Source organism: Vicugna pacos, chromosome 6 (genome assembly GCF_048564905.1).
Source record: "Vicugna pacos chromosome 6, VicPac4, whole genome shotgun sequence".
Taxonomy (NCBI): Eukaryota; Metazoa; Chordata; class Mammalia; order Artiodactyla; family Camelidae; genus Vicugna; species Vicugna pacos.
In genome coordinates this window covers 54,339,974-54,354,338 of record NC_132992.1, presented here as the reverse complement: position 1 = coordinate 54,354,338, position 14,365 = coordinate 54,339,974, and the positions used below count along the sequence as shown (strand labels likewise).

The following is a 14,365-nucleotide window of genomic DNA, read 5'->3' as shown; positions in this document are numbered from 1 at the left end:
GGTTATTTCCAATCATTCAATAACAACTACACTTAACATTTTTATACGTGTAGTATTTCCATGTTTGCAGATCTGTTCTTAGGACTGAATCGCAACAGTAAAATTACTAAATCAAAGAATATGACCTTTTTTTGAAATGACTGTATATAATGCTTCCACATCACTTCCAAAGAGGGTTGTTTCAATTTATGTATTATCAGTAATGCATGAAAATACCACTTTCAGCACACCTCAGCACTGCATACTACTGTTTTAAACAATGTTTTGACAATTTAGTAGACCAAAAAATGTTCTCATTGTTTTGATTTGCATTTCTTTGACTTTTTGGTGATGTTGAACATTTTTCCAAGTTTATGAGTTTTATTTCCTCTTTTGAGAATTCTCTGCTCATGTTCTTTATATATTTATTTTGGGGGACTTCATGTTTTCTTACTTAGTGAGCTCTTACTATCACAACCACTACACCACCATTTAATAGTGTACTAACACTAGTTAGTACTCACCATTATTTGTTGAGCAATCATAATAGGTCAAATATTGTGCTAAGAGCTTTACACACAGTTGAAATCCTTGCCACAATCCTGCCAGGAGGAAGGAGATGGAGTCTCAGAAACTAAGTAACTTACCCAAGTTCACACAGATTTGGATGGTTACTTTCGGCTACAACCATAGCCCCATATAAAGATATACTATATCTTTATTTGTATAACTAAAATATTAATCATTTGTAATTTTTTTTCCTGGGCCTGTCTGCCCCTCTACTTTAGCTATTCTTTGGACTCAGAGAAGCAGCATATAATACTGTAACTGTACATCTTTTTCAAAGCTAAACATATCTTGGCTTTAATTAGATGTCACATAATGGCCATTGGAAGTAATAAAAGAATAAGACATGCTTGGCTTTCTCTAAAAACAAGTAAGAGTCTAAATTAATGTGTTCCAAACTATTAAACAGTTATTCCTATGTCATATATTGACTAATCTTTCTCTTCCTCATCTATCTGTGATGTGTTCTTTGTCATTCATAGAGTGAGATCTATATTTGTTCTCCTCTTCACTGACCTAGCCTTTTACGTACATTTATCACATTGCCTTAATTACCATACCTTTGTAAGATGATTAAAACAGAATAGGACTAATCCTCTCATAACTAAACTTTCTTCAGCATTTTCTTCCCTTTTCACTCTCTAAGTGAGCTTTAAAATCATTTTGTCAAAGTAGGCAAAAATTAGCCTTCTTTTAAAGAAGGAACTCAAAGGGTAGACATTTTGGTTGGGGTTACATTAAGCCTATAAATTAATCTGGACATTGTTATTTTCATATGCAGTCTTCCTAGCCAGGAATAAACATTTGGTTACTTTTCCAGGTCTTACTTTATATATATATTTTTTAATTTGGGGGGAGAGGTAATTAGGTTTACTTATTTATTTATATGAGGTACTGGGGATTGAACCCAGGACCTCATGCATGCTAAGTATCCACTCTACCATTTGAGCTATACCTTCCCCCTTATAGTTTCATATAATTTGCATTTTTTCCTTCATGCCATCACTACATGCCTTGTTAAGATTATTCCTAGGCATCATGTATGTTTTAGTAGCTATTGCAAACAGTGATACTGACCTGGGACCTTTAACTCTTTAATCAACAGAAATTGCTAAGAGGACAGACGAGAAATTCAGGGAAGGCTTTACTGGGTTTGTGCTGCAGCAGAAGGGAGAGAAAACAAGTAACAGGTTCCCTTGCTCACTCCCTGACTTGGAGGGGGAGGGGGGTGACCTGATCTCTTAAATGGTGAAGCTAGGGGTAGATCAGTGGGTGGGGATGGAGGGGTGGCTTAGGTGGTCTGCCTACTCCCTTGCTGGTGCTGTACCCTCTTGTGCTCCAGACATCTCAGAAGTGGCGGTTGGGTTTTGGCCTTTTTGTATCTAATTGGTTATAATTTTCCCCAACTGTGCATGCGAGCAGTTATTTTTAGTCCATTATAGTTTTTTTGGATTCGTTGCTTGAGGAGACGTTTGTCCAGGTGCAAGCACTGTAGTAAAGGGTCCCAGGTGCCAGCCTATTTCAATAGGACCTTTTTGTTTGTTTTTGTATAGATTGCTTCTAGTATATAAAATGTTACTGATCATTATGTATTTTATATTAAGCCATACTCATAAATTCTTATTTATTTTAGCCGTTTATCAGATGACTTCTTTATATTTTCTAGATACACAATTATGTCAGTTTAGAAGGATGCTTTTCTTTCTTCTTAGAAAACTCTGTGTAGAAAAGAGTTAACATAGGAGGATTGAGACTGCTATCTTTACATAGGCTTGTTTGCAAGGTTGATCCTTGGGTGGCATCTGGGAACTTGGACTGTGGGAGGGTTTCCTTCATTCTCTAAGTGATAAGGGTAGTTTAATATGCCTACACTGTTTGAGTAAAAATCTGGCTTGTGCTGAACACCTGTTTTCCTTCTAGGAGTATGAGAGTTTGTTATGTGCCAGGCAGAGGCTGTCTATGTGACCATTTCCAATGCTAACCTTGGGCACCGCATCCCTAATGGATAACGCTTCGCAGGTGTTGTCACTATTTACTGCTGGAGGAATTGAGCACGTCTGACGCCACTGACCTGAGGACTCCAGGAAGCTTGTGCCTGGTTTTCTCTGCACGTCACCCCCTGTGCCTTTTCCCACTGCTGACTGTGCTCTGTAGCCTTCCATTGTAGTACAACTATATGCAGAGTCTTGTGAGTCCTTCTGGAGAATCCTCAAAACTAATACAATCTGAATCTTTTCTTCAAGTGGTGTTTTTGTCAAGTCGTGGTATCAATAAAAATGCACCTGCTCTGGATGCCTCAGATGGAGAAAAGTTTGGATCCTTTAATGATGGATTTCCTGCCCACTCCTCTCATGGACCCTACCCTCTGGGGCTCTGGAAAGTGGACTATGAAAATCACTAGTGCCTGGGATCTTCCCACAATGGTAAATTTTTATCAGTATCCTATTTCTTTGATATTTAATTTTACTTTATGTAATTTTCCCAATTAATTAGTTAAGTATGTTTTTCCTGCCTATTCCTCTCCTCCAAGGAATCAGCTTTTGGTTGACTTATAGTTTTTCTCATTCTTCCATTTATTTATTTTTATTATTTTAAGTCCCATTTTGCTTAGGAACTGTGTTCTTTTTCTAAAATTGTAAGTAATGTAATCTTTTCCTCTGTTTTCATATTAAAAATACTTTTTACTATGGATTTCCCTCTAAAATACAGGATCCTAACTTTTTTTACATCAATTGATTAATTTTATTTACTAAAACAATTTCAGTTATTTCATTTAAGAGATTCCCTCCCTGTTCCCATGGTTGTTTGATAGTCTGCAAACTTAAAAGAAGTAATATTTTGAGTAATGTAGCCAACTAGACTATTTAGACTAATCCTCCAGTTGAAAACAACTAAAAAAAATGTTCTGCAAAGATTCCAAAAGTCTGAAAAGCATAAAAAAGATAAGATGGTAAGGACTTACCAGGTCAAAATCTAAACAAAAATGGGACTCTGGAGGGAAAAACAGAACCCTGATGTTGCTTTTGCCTCTGAAGACATCTGCCAACTAAGGAATCTTGGTTATTATTTTTCAAGTCCTTTGAGTGCCCTTGAGTTTTAAAGGCTCAGTTTGGGTAAAGGTGGGAGTATAATAGGGTTAACTTCTTCAGGTAATGAATGAACCAGAAGTAAACCTGCTCTCACTCTCTAAACTTCACCCCCGAGAGATTTACCAAAAATTAAATCCTTTGATGATGAACAGTACAGAGTAGAGAAGGGAAAGCCTTATTTCCAGGAAGTTATAACCACATGCCAGCAGTGGTTGTGAGTCTTTAACCCCAATTCACCTTTCCAGGTTGGTCCAAAAAAGTCTTATGTCCTGAATTGGTTTAAAGTAGTCCTGGACTCTGGATGGCTTCACCGGGGAATTCTACCAAACATACAAAGAACAACTCATACCAGTCCTTCTCAAACTCTTCCAGAAGATTGAAAAGGAGGGAATACTCCCAAACTCATTCTATGAAGCCACCATCACCTTGATACCAAAACCAGGCAAAGACACTACCATAAAAGAGAATTACAGTCTCTTCAGCAAATGGTGTTGGGAAAACTGGACAGTGGCATGTAAAACAATGAAGCTAGAACATTCCCTTACATCACACACAAAAATAAACTCAAAATGGATCAAAGACTTAAATATAAGACAAGATACAATAAACCTCCTAGAAGAAAATATAGGCAAAACATTATCTCACATACATCTCAAAAATGTTCTCCTAGAACAGTCTACTCAAGCAATAGAAATAAAAGCAAGAATAAACAAATGGGACTTAATGAAACTTACAAGCTTCTGCACAGCAAAGGAAACCATAAGTAAAACAAAAAGACAACCTACGGAATGGGAGAAAATTTCTGCAAATGAAACCGACAAAGGCTTAATATCCAGAATATATAAGCAGCTCATATGACATAATAAGAAAAAAACAAACAACCCAATTCAAAAATGGGCAGAAGACCTAAACAAGCAATTCTCCAATGAAGAAATACAAATGATCAATAGGCACATGAAAAAATGCTCAATATCACTAATTATCAGAGAAATGCAAATCAAAACTACGAAGAGGTATCACCTCACACCAGTCAGAATGGCCATCATTCAAAAGTCCATAAATGACAAATGCTGGAGAGGCTGTGGAGAAAAGACAAAACTCCTATGCTGCTGGTGGGAATGTAGTTTGGTGCAGCCACTGTGGAAAACAGTATGGAGATTCCTCTAAAGACTAGGAATAGACTTACCATATGACCCAGGAATCCTACTCCTGGGCATATATCCAGAAGGAATCTTACTTCAAAAAGACATCTGCACCCCAATGTTCATAGCAGCACTATATACAATAGCCAAGACATGGAAACAGCCTAAATGTCCATCAAGAGATGACTGGATAAAGAAGCTGTGGTAGATTTATACAATGGAATACTATTTAGCCATAAAAACTGACAACATAATGCCATTTGCAGCAACATGGATGCTCCTGGAGAATGTCATTCTAAGTGAAGTAAGCCAGAAAAAGAAAGAAAAATACCATATGAGATTGCTCATACATGGAATTTAAAAAAAAAAAAAGAACAACATAAATACAAAACAGAAACAGACCCACAGACATAGAATACAAACTTGTGGTTGCCAAGGGGGTGGGGGGTGGGAAGGGACAGACTGGGATTTCAAAATTTGTAGATACTGACAGGCATATGAAGAATAGATAAACAAGATTATACTGTATAGCACAGGGAAATATATACAAGATTTTGTGGTAGCTCGAAGCCAAAAATATGTGACAATGAATATACGTATGTTCATGTGTAACTGAAAAATTGTGCTCCACACTGGAATTTGGCACAACATTGTAAAATGAGTATAACACAATGAAAAAAATGTTAAAATATAAATAAATAAGTAAATAAATAAATAAATAAAATTAAGCAGTCCTGGACTGACTGTAGATGCCTGGCAAATACAAATTCTCTCTGGAGGAAGGCACCATCATCTGAGGCATCAGAGAATTTCAGAAATATGAGCAGTTAGCACACTACCAAGCACATCAGGAAATGAGATACCAGAAGCCAGATTCAGCATAAACATACCTACAATGGTTTCAAGTGGCCTTCATTATCTAAATTTTTATTTTGAATTCCAGAAACCAAATAGATTGGATTTAACAGAATTCCTACACTGTACAAAATGTTGCCACACACTGCACAAATCCCCAGACTCAAGAGCCTAACAGATTCAGATGACGAGAACGTATAAATCAATAAGCAACTCGCAGACCACCTTTTATAAATGGGGAAAAGACTAACAGATCCTTCACAGACAGGGATAGCCAAAGGCCAATAAACACATGAAAAAGTGCATTCAGGAATATGCAAGTTAACACCACAATATGATACCACTATACAGTCCCAGAATACAAATTAATACACTCTATTTGGGAAGACTGCTTGGCAGTGTTTTACCAAGGACAAAACTTAAGTCCTAGAAATTACATTCACAGTTATATCCTTAACAGAAATGCATGTATATGTTCCCAAAAGATGTGTATAAGAATATCTAAATAGCCCCAATTAGAAATAACTCAAGTATCTATCTACAACAGAATGGATTAATCTATTGGGATAAATTCATACCATGGAACACTATACACTACAACAATGAGAATAAACAAAATAGCTCTTTGAACACCATGGAAGAATTTCAAAAGCATAACACTGAAGGAAATAAAAAGCCAAATACATACTGCGTGGGTTTTTTTCTATTTCTATAAAGTTCAAAAGCAGACAAAATTAATATACAATATTAGAAGTCAAGAAAGTAGCAACCCTTTGTGGGTGAGGTTGGTAGCTAAAAGGGGATTTTTAGGGGCCTGAGATTCTGGTGGTATTCTGTTTCTTGATCTGGATGCTGGTTGCTTAGTGTGTTTACTTTGTGAAAATTCATTATACCACTTATAATTTCTATACTTTTCTGTATGTAGACTACAATTTGATAAGAACTGAAACCTTTATAAGGAGACATTGACGAAGACATAAGTAAATTGGGAGATAAAACAAACTGATCAATAGATTCAGTGCAATCCCAGTACTAATTCCAGCAGGGTTTTTCTGTTTGTTTTTGGTATAACTTGGCAAGCTTATTATATAGTTTACACAGAAATGCAAAACACTAAGATTAGCAAGGCTCACCAAAAAAAGAATTAAGTAGAAGGATTTAGTGTATGTACCAAGTATTGCTAAACTATAGTCACTAAGACAACAGGCCAATGGAATAATCTAGAAAGACTAGAAATAGACCTAAAAATTGGAAATTTGATATGTGACACATAATATTTACTATCAATGAGGAAAGGATGAAATTCCCAATAAAAAGTTCAATTGGAGACAACTGGTTATTTATGTGGTAAAAATGCAAAACTGGATACCCGTATCACACCATACATAAAATAAATTACAGGTAAATTAAAACCCAAGAGTGAAGGCAAAACTATCAAGCTTTTATAAAATAATGTGGAAAAATATTTCATGATTCCAGGCTAGGAAAAAATTTCTCAAATTGGACATAAAAAGCTCAACCATGAAATAGATGCTTAGTAAAACAGATTCCAATAAAATAAACACTTGCGTTCATTAAGAGTCACTATAAAGAGACTGAAAGACAGATTACAGAATGGGAATAGATTTTTCCAACACATATAACTACCAAAGTAACAGTAGATGGGACATCTGCAAGTCAAGAAAGACAGATAGATGACAAACCTTGGCAAAAGACTTGAACAAGTTTTATAAAAAGAGAATTTCCCTACAGCCAATAAATATATGAAAAGGTGTATATCATTAATAACAAGGAAGACACATTAAAACCTCAATGAGATACTATTATAAAGTTATCAGAAGTGCTAAAAAAGTCCAAAAGTAAGTGTTGACAAAGATGTGGAGCAATGGGAGCTACCAAACGAGGCTGGTGGTAGTGTAAATTTGAAAATTTTTATAATATAATAAAATTGATGATGCACATAACCTACAATTCTGAAATTCCACCCCTAGGTATATGCCTTAGACATACTCTTTTACACATCTGACACAATACATGATAAAATAGTTAAGGCAGCATTATTTGTAATAAACAAATCTGGAAACAACTCAAATGTTCATTGACAACATATGATATATTCACACAACAGAATACTATTCAGCAATAACACTGTCAGAACTGTAGCCACACATACGGTGAGCTGAATCTCAAACATAATATGCAGTGGATGCTGCCTAGATCCCATTTATTCAGGCCAGCACATCCATCCCTCAGCTCCTGTGACTACTTGCTGCTAATGGTTCACAGGTGGCCCCTGCTCTAGAAAATTGCCCTTGGCCTGAAGGGCACTCCCAGCACATCCCGGCCAAAGATTGCTTCCGACATGTGGGACCAACACTGTGATGCTTTCCAGGCTTCAGGGTCCCTTTGGGATACAACTGAAGCTGAGACCTTATCCTTGCTTAGCTCTTGTCCCTGCTTCCTTCTCCACCTTTCTCCTGAGAGCACAAACTCCACAAATCACACACACCTAAATGCCTGTCCTCTTCTCTGCATGTGAGGAATATGACCTGAGACATAGTGCTAAGCTAGGGAGAAAGACCACAGAAGAGTACATGTATTATTATAGACATGTATGTGGTAAAATAAAGTGAAGACATGGTTATCCCAACATCAGGATAGTGTTTACCTCTGGTTCTGTTTCCTGACTTGCATGGTATTTAAGTGGATGTTCACTTTATAACTACTATTTAAACAATATACGCCATGTTTTATGCACCATTTAGTATGCGTGATACACACAATAAAGGAAACACTTCCAAGGAATTGGAGAGATTGTTTTGTTTCCACTTAAATAAAAATATACTTCCTAATCAGAGAAGATGAACTGTTCAATCTCTGCTTTTCTACATTTGCTGAGATTTTCCTTGTAGCCTAATATACCACCAAGGCTTGTAACTGTTTCATGTATCATATTTATCAATAAAATATGCTACAGATTTGTATATAATTTGTATGTCCATTAATTTAACAGTAATGATTGCATGAATTATCTATGGCTGCAGAAAACATTACCCCCAAATTTAGTGACTTAAAACATTTCTCTCACGGTTTCTGTGGGTCAGGAATCTGGGTGCCAATTAGCTGGATCCTCTGGGTCTCTCTCAAGGTTGCAGTCAAGGTGTTGGCGGGGGCTGCATTCACCTCAAGGCTGGATTTTCAAAAGACTCCACTTCTAAGAACACTCATGTGGCTGTAGGAGGATTCAGTTCCTTGTGAGTCGATGCACTGAGGCCTTCAGCTCCATGCTGGCTGTTGGCTAGAGACTCCCCTGTTTTTTGCCCATATGAGCCTCACGCAATGTGGCAGCTGGCTTCCATCAGAGCAAGCAAGCAAGGCTGAAGCCAGTCTTTTTTTGGTCACCTAAGTTGGAGTGTAACATCCCAGAATTTTTCTTTTTTTTGCTGTGTTACACTCCTTAGGAGCAAGTCTCCAGGTCCAGCTCACACTTGAGGGGAAAAGATTTCACAAGGGCATGAACACCAGGACTCGGATCCCTGTTAGAACTCACCAGCTGGCTTCTCCTTTGTTACTCTGGAGAATCGCTTTTATCAAATAAATAAAATCCTGACTAATACTCATCCTGGACTGCAGTGTACAGAGTTGGCACAAAGCAACTGGATCACAAATTAACATCTAACAGCCAGAGATTCTGTACTGAATGGTCACTGGCAAAGCCCACTGGGGTCCCCGAAAAAAAATAAGAGGGAATCTAGATGATAAAGTCTAAGTTCTTTTGTGCTTAGTCTGGTTTCACTTGCCTGTAGGGGTCCGTGTGCACCGAATTAGAGTTCGCGGCACAGAACCGCTATGCCGGAGACCCCAGCTTGACCGGCTGTGTGCAGAAGCGACCTGCGCCACACCTCAGTTCAAGATGGCGGCGGCCGTGCGCAGAGACGCTGCGCCCCGCACGGCGTGCGACCTGGCGCCGGAGCAGCTCAGCTGCGCCCACACGCGGAAACCCCGCCCCCTCCCGCTGGGGAAATCCCCGTGGAGCGGCCCCGCCCACAGCGTGTGCGCAGAGCCTGTGCTCCAGGGCGGGAGCCCGCCCCTCCAGACTTTGATCAAGGAATAAAGCCTTTCCTAGGGTCTGAACTGATCTCAGTCGAGTTCTGTTGGTGCAAGCAACACCGACAGGAGGACCTTCATTGGGTCCAAACTGGAAAGAGCCATAACGTTATGACTTTGAGTGTGAAGCTCGTGTTTGAAACACTGTTCATTCTCTCTGCCCACCATATCATTTTACATAAGGCATATATCTTTTACAGTCGCTCAAGCTGTTGAGAGTGGGTTTGAGCTGCTCTGGGAGTCACTTCATGTCTTTTTGGTGGTACTTACAAGGCCTCCAAAGTGAATGGCAGGTCTGTGTCAGCCTATGCTTACAGACAGACCATCCTCAATATATAATACTGAATAAAAATCATCTGAGTTTTGAGTGATGGGACAACAAAAATAGAAATACATGTAAATAAATGTCTTTGTCATTTGATCTACTTTTGACTGATGGTAGAGTGAAAATCGTAACAATAGTGATTTTTCAATTTCTTATGTTGCTAGTGCTTTTTCTTTTGTATTTTTATTGCCATATTGTTTGGTAAAAATAAGTCAAGGCTGTAAGGTAGTCACTTGTATTGTATCTTATAGCCACAGATTGACTTTTTAACCATTTAACTATTTAAAACTTACCTTAAATTCTACTTTGCCTGATATTACCATTTGTTCCCATTTGAAGGCTAGATATTTGTCCCATTTTAGTTTTTGCAGGAGGTCATTTTATTTTGGATGTCAATTACAACCAGTAAATCATTGCACTTTTGTCTTTTTAACCTAATTGAGAACTCAGTGATTTTTAAATCTGGGGGAGTTAAAGAAGTCTTCCCCAGTTCATTGCGAATTGTGTTGCATGGCACTTACTGTTTTCATATCCTATTTTGTACCAATAAGAAATTGATGTCAGCAAATTACCAATCTCATTGTTTGCCCAGGTATCTATACAATGCACTACTAGACTAATCTTAAACATCACTTTGATTTAGGGTTTTAAGATCTTTGCCCCATACTGCAACATTTATCCTACATTGTATTATTTTTAACTTCTAATTTGTTCTGTTTCCAATTAATTCTAAAAGCTTTCTATGAATTAAGAATCATTATAAGGCCCTATGAGCTTGAATTAAAATATACTTTCTTATAAGATTTTGACTTGACTGTATCTTATTATTTTCACTGGTTTTAGGATTTAAGTAGCAAAAAGTAAAAAAAAAATAATAAAATCAAGTTCATTTCTTCTTTCTATATTTGATTTCACTTACTCTGTAACCAGAGCATGGATGGATTCACTGCAAATATCTTTAAGGCTAGACTGACTCCTGAGTATATGTAGTTTTTAAAAAAATTGTCTGGCAGATTGAAACTTTCACCTCACTGATATCACGTGAGATCTGCTGATTTGTTTCAAGTTAGGCAATTGTGGAAAAGCAGAGAGAGTAAGCCTTTACTACTTACCACCCCTTACCTGTAAATTCAGCTTTCCTCCACCAGAGGTCGTACTGGGAATACCCAGGCCCGCAATCCCAGCCTCACTCCTGAGAGGAATTACAAGAGAAGGCACCAAACACTCTGCGCCAGTAAGACAAAGCTGTTTGTACAGTCTTTGAATTGCCTAATAATCTTTTTATACTGTTAATTGTGAATTTCCACTTCCTGGATAACACTGAAACACACGTTAATTTCCAGAATGTCTATGACAGTAGGAAAAATATGGAGCAAAAATATTTTCTCTTGTATTTTATTATTCTCACCTTTGGGTAGAAAAATTCTACCCAAAAATATGAGAAAAATTCTTTTATGCCAAAGCAAGACCGTTCCTCTCAGATACAGAGAAATCTCAGACCAAGTTATTGCAACCTCTTATTAAGTATACTTATGTTTTTGGGAAATCATGAGAGAGGGAAACTTTTAATCAATGTATGTTTATAATCTATTTTTGCCCTTCCACAGTTCATGTTTTTAGGGGAAAAAAATAAAATATGAGTGAGTATGTAGTCCTCAAATATTTTGAAGCCTGGAAAGGAGGATGGAACATAGAATGTATTTCTAAAAATATATAAAGGTCAAATTACAAAACTTTAGAAATAGCTATACATGTTTTAATGGAGATTTCTATAGAGAGTTAAAAATAAAGCATTAATTCCCTAATGAAAGCTCATTTTTAGATAAAATCTCTGATAATGTGTTTTGTGAAGGAGTGCCCTTTAGTTGGTTTTCTTTCACCACAGAACAACTGTCAGGGTTGGGCCCAACAAGCATCTGCAGGAGGATGAAGCAGCAGCACGTCTGAGGGGGCATCTTACCCTCCATGGGCCAAAGGCTCCTCACTGTCATTAGTACTTAGAGCACCTAAATTCATGATCCATGAGAGCAACCTGTATGTAAATATTGTATCAGCCTTGTGAACATTACAGATAAAGTGCTATTGGGAGTCAGGTGTCAGTGATTACCTACAACTGAAAAGATCCGAGAATCAGAGGTCAGAGAAACATTATGGATGGGGAGTCTTTTGCATATTGTTTGTTTTTTGTGGGGGTGTATTTTCTTTTTTTGGTGGAGCAGCGGTTCTCAGATTTGAACATGCATGAGAATCACCTGGAGGGTGTGTTAAAGCCCAGTCTGCAGAGCCCACCTCCCAAGATTCTGATTGAGTAGGCATTGGGTGGGGTCAGAGAATGTATGATTCTAACAAGTTGCAAGAGATTCTGACACTGCCCGTCTAGGACCACACCTTGAAAAAGCACTGGCCTAGAGCACAGAAATCTTCAATTAAATGAGCAAAGAGGCTGTGTGGCTAGTGAGTGTCTGAGGCCATCTCACTGCTTAGTATGTGTTGGAGCCTTTCTCGCCCCTCAAGCTTCAGGAATACCTGGCCCAGTCAGCCTTTGATGGACATTTGGAACTAAATAATAGTCCTAACTGTTAGCTGTTTATTAATGTGGCTGAGTAGTATGTAATTAAAATCCACAGATGGCCCAGAAACTTCTTTAAAGTCAGTAACTGCAATCTTCTTGGGAATGTAAGGAGAAAAAAAAAAGGAAAAGAGATTTTCCAGAATTTTCCCCTGCCTTAACTTGTCCCTGAGTATATTGAAAGAAGAATAAAGGCAAAACTGAGTCAGAAGTTGGAATCCTCCCATCAGCCTTACCTACTAAAAAGCTGCACAGCTCACCTCTCCCTGCCACTGCTTGACTTCAGCTCCTCTTCACCTCTTTCCCTCCCTAACAGCAGGGCACACCCAGGCCTGCATATTATGGGGTCTTTGTGCCTCCTCCAAGTGGAAAGATCATCCAAAGGGGCCCTTTCTTCTCAGCTGATGCAGACCACTGTCAGGCAAGCAGCCAAACTAGTGAGTCCCACTTACTTCCTTAGCCAGTGCCCTGGTCTCCTGCACCGACTGCACAACCACTCCCACCTCATCTGATGCCCCTACCTGCCCACCCACAGTCCATGCCACCAGCATGACCTTCCTCCAACTCTATGCTGACTGCACCCTGGCTTCAAAGTCTCCAGCAAGTATGCAGGGCTACAAGTACCCCAACCCTCCTCTGCCACACCCAACACCCCTTATAGTATGAAAACTGCCTCTCTTTTCAGCCTCTCTTCCTGCCTCCTCTGCTCATAACTCCCAAGCTTCTGCCAAATGGAGCTGCTGGTTAAGCCTGGACATGCCATAGTCCTTTATTTCTGCCTGGCTTTACACATACCATTCCTTTAATCTAGAAAGCTTTCCCTTCATGCCTTTCCCCCTTGTCTTCTCAGCCCATTTCTATTCATTCTTTTAAAAAAAAATTCATGTGAAAGAAATATTGACTTATTATTTTAAAACCTGGAATACAAAGAATTATGGGGGAAATGTCCATTAAAAAAGTTCACTGGGGTTCATACTTTCTTTATTTTTTCAATATATTTTCTATGCATATATATTTGTGGATCATACCTTAAAATAGTTTGTATCATGCTTTTTTTTTTCACCTAGAATTACAGTATAAGCTTTTTAATTTTTAGAAATTATTTGAAAACTTTTTAATGGCTGCATAATTTTCATGTATTTGTGTGTGTATATGTATATATATATACATATATATATTTGTTTGAGTTTAACCCTTGTTTCAGTCATCTAGATGGTTTCCTTTTCTTTTTTCTTTTTTTTTTTTGCTATTATAAAGAACATTACAAGGAAGAGTTCTGCACATTAACTGTGACAGCCCCTCTGATTATTTTCTGGGAGAGAATTCTTGAGTGGAGTCACTGGAATGGAAAAAAAGAACACTTTAGGCTCTTGATATGCACTATCAGGTTGCTATCAAGAAAAGGTGGACACATTTACAAACTCACCAGGGGAGCATGGATATTCCTTTTACTTAATAACAGCCTCTCTGTTATTGAGAGTCATAATTATTTTTGTGTGTGGTCCTTGATAACTTGATTTTAATTTTGCACTTCTTTGATTGGACAGGAATTTTTTTCTACATTTATTAACTATATGCATTTCCTCTTATGTAAGCTGTCTATTTTTGTCCTTTGTTCAGTTTTCAACTAGGGGTCAAAATTCCTACCCGTCTTCAGTACTTGACTTAAGCATCAAATATCAAGATGCTTAAGGTAAGCATCTTTTATAACCCCACATCCCGTCCCTAGTTG

At 37.9% G+C, this 14,365-nt stretch overlaps 1 long non-coding RNA gene across 1 annotated transcript; it reads right to left on the bottom strand.

Annotated features, from left to right (window-relative positions):
- Positions 1-509: 509 nt before the first annotated feature.
- Positions 510-9,523, bottom strand: LOC140696931 (uncharacterized). Its single transcript, XR_012073619.1, has 3 exons — positions 9,433-9,523; positions 8,721-8,864; positions 510-581 (listed from the first exon to the last, which is right to left on the bottom strand). It is a non-coding gene; the product is annotated as an uncharacterized lncRNA (long non-coding RNA).
- Between the last annotated feature and the right edge of the window lie 4,842 nt (positions 9,524-14,365).